Source organism: Crocodylus porosus, unplaced genomic scaffold (assembly GCF_001723895.1).
Source record: "Crocodylus porosus isolate Cpor-Errol unplaced genomic scaffold, CroPor_comp1, whole genome shotgun sequence".
Classification (NCBI taxonomy): domain Eukaryota; kingdom Metazoa; phylum Chordata; order Crocodylia; family Crocodylidae; genus Crocodylus; species Crocodylus porosus.
In genome coordinates this window covers 101,842,869-101,846,361 of record NW_017728931.1, presented here as the reverse complement: position 1 = coordinate 101,846,361, position 3,493 = coordinate 101,842,869, and positions in this window count along the sequence as shown.

Sequence of the window (3,493 nt, the reverse complement as noted above, 5' to 3'; positions counted from 1 at the left end):
GGGGGTCAGACTTGAAGATCTACAAGGTCCCTTCCAACCCTACTTCTATGATTCTATGATTCTATAACTTGAGCAAGGCTCTCACCTAATCTGCCAGGGACCTGATTTTGCCACTGGCCAGTATGTGCCCTAGGTATTTGCTTTCCATGTACTCTAGGCAACATTAACTCAGATTGGCTGTGAGCCCAGCCTTGCAACTGCAACACTTCCCTCAAGTGCTGAAGGTGGTCCATCTATGTTTGCAAATATTATAACATTGTCCAAATAGGCAGCCACATATGCCCAGTGTGGGCAGAGTGTTTTGTCCGTTTATCATTGGAAGGTTGCTGTGACTCCATGTAGCCCAGAAGGTAGAGTCTAGAAGTGGTAAAGTCCCCATGGTGTTGCAAAAGCAGTGATTTCTTGGGATTCCAGGTCTAATGCTACCTGCCAGTACCCTTTGGTTAGGTTCTGGGTGGACATATACCTGGCATTGCCTATGCCATTTACCATATCATTTACGCTGGGCGTAGGGTATGTGTTACATTTTGAAATGTCACTGTCATTGCAAAAGTTGATACCGAACCTTATGGTGTGGTTGGGTTATGGGATTCTTGGGTATTCCTTTTGGATTGAGCATCCTGCTTTGAGAACAATCTGGCTTTCAACCAATTTAGTCCTTCCTGGGGTCACTGTGAATATCTCTTTAGGACCCAGTAGGGTCCTATTTCAGTCCTCTGAGTTCGGGTCAATGTTTCCCCTAGTTGGAAGTCAACTACTGGATCTGGGGGAGGATTCCAGCCTCCCAGGCCAGCTCCTAGCAAACATGTGGAAGCCATGTATGCCTCCTACACCATGGTTTTAACAAGTTAACATGATACATTTGCAAACCCCACCATTTCCCACCTAAATGAAGCTCATGTCCATGGGTCTACCTTCTGCAGGAACTCAAAACGGCTTTGCCACTTTGCCAGCAACTTATTTTTAAAGGAGGAGAGTAATAACAACCCCCTCTACACACACACTTGTTGGTAAACAAAGAGCCAGGCATTTTTGCTACACTGATGCTCCTGTGCCTGCTAGCCTGCCTCAGAGATTTTTCTTTGCAAAGGGCCCTACCAGAACTAACCTTTTGCATAACTTTAGGACTCAAGAACCCAATCAAGTGAGACCTCCTCCAGCAGCACCTCAGTGAAAACCTGGTGAATTCCAATCAACAGTGGAATAATGTCAGCAGTGCTTGGAGTGCCCTCAAGTCTACCAGCATCAGCATCAGCACCAGCAAAGACACATTTGGATTCTCTTCCAGGAAACACCAAGACCCAGTTTGATGAAAATGACTGAGAGTTTGACGAGTTGATTGACTGTAAGTGCAAGGACTTTTATACTTGGTAGAATGACACCAACTCCAGGTAAATGAAACTGAATCAGAAACAAACCAAGGTAGGACCCACAATATAAAGAACAGATGGTGGGAAGACAAGGTGAAGGACAGTCAACATCACAAAGACATCCACAATGTGTGTGGTTTATTTAGAGCCACCAAAGCCATCCAGCCATCTACAATTAGCCATCTACATCTACTGTGTTCAGTTTTGAGCTAGTATGGAAAGAGCCAGTGTGGTCATTTCTGCATGACATTGTGCTCTGCTGACATAGGCAGCATTAAGACTGAAAGATAAAGCTACTCTATGGCTTATGGCTAGGATTTTGACTTAACATCAAAAGATCTGGAGTGCAAATCTCTTTGCTAGTTTGAATCAGGGAAAAGAATTTGGGTCCTTCCAGCCAAGTTCCTTAAACAACAGAGTATTTAGTCCTCCCCTGGTCCAGTGAAAAAATTATAAAAAGCAGAATGACGTCTAGTGAAAGCTCTTATAACCTTATAGCTCAGTAGTTAAGGCGGTATCCTGAGAAATGGGAGAGGCAATTTCCTTTTTTATTTTTTGCTCTGTACATGGTGCAGAGAGATGTGAACATAATTAATTCCCTAACCTTTGAGCTGTGGGACATAAGGGAGGCACTATCTTTTCCTCAGTTTTGTGAATGGTATCTAAATCCTTTGTCCTTCATTTCCTGTGGCCTTGTTAAATAAGTTAATAAAAATACCTAAAGACTAAATGAAATAGTTCATTTCAGATAAAATAAAAATGTTTAGTATTACTCAAACATTTTTTTTCAATTGGCTTAAAAAGACCTGAAAAGCATTCTTGTTCTGTCTTTTCAGTTTGACCACAAAACCAAAAAAATCAATTATTTGCCCAGCTCTGCTTGTGAATACTCTGGCAGTTTAGTTTTTCTATTACTGATGTGTGTTTGATTAGACATAGCATGAACCACTGTTATTTTTTTTAACTGGCTCTGTTCCACTACTCTTCTTGTAGAAGTGTGGAATTGAAGAGAGTATTTTGCAGACAGTTCCTCATCAGAGTTAAGAAGATTAAGCAAAACTGAGATAAGCTTTCTATCTGGATCAGATTGTATACACTGACTGGAACCAAAATTTGGCAACCTTGACATATAACCATGAAAAGTAAAAAATAGCTAAAGTAAGAAAGAGGACCCATTACATTGTCTAATTGATTACAATGGGGCTTTAATTCATGCAATTAGTAATGAGGAAAACAATTAGCTAAGGTGAAGTGATAGACATAAACAGTGGGAAAATAATGACCTTTAATTAGTCACTAGAATGTCTATAGAATAAATTACAGGTTTAATCATTCCCAGTAAGCTTTCTAATGAATCCTGAATGAAAGAAGAGAGAAAATTACATGAAATAAGTATCCTAGGCCACTACAAAAGACTAAAAAAAGCCATCATGGATGCCATCTCTTTAGATCTCCAATGCATTTTTGTCTATTTTAAATTACTATTTTATTGATTAATAAATGGCAATTTTCAGTATTCTGCCTTGCTACTTAATTGTGGTATCACCCACCTACTAGTGATCTTATTCCTCAGTTTCTTCATCCCAGTGCATGCTACCTTTCAACAAATTTAATTTAGCTAAAAAAATATTGCACACTTCATTTTTGCTCCTTGCTAATTCTTTTTCAGTTCACATTGTATCCATCTACATAGTTGCTTGAAATATTCACCCATAGAATCATAGGTCTGAGAAAGACCTCAGGGATCATCTAGTGTAACCTGTGATACACTATTTCTAAACCACTCCAAATAGATACCTATCCAACCTCTACTTGAAAATTAACATGCAAGGAGATGGCACACTTTTGCTAAGCAGCTCTATCCTCTGTCCTATAGTTTAGGAAGGCTTTTGCTGAGATCTAATCTAAATTTGATTGCTACAGTTCAAACCCATTGCCCTTGTGGCAAAAGAAAACTAATGTTCTCCTCATTTATGAAAGCCTTTCAAATACATGAAAACTGCAATATTCCCCCTCTTCATCTCCTTTTTCCTAGTTCTCTTAACCTTTCCCTATAAAATTTGTGATCCAACCTTTTCATTATCTGTGTTGCTCATCTCTGGATTCTCCCATTTCTCTGTATC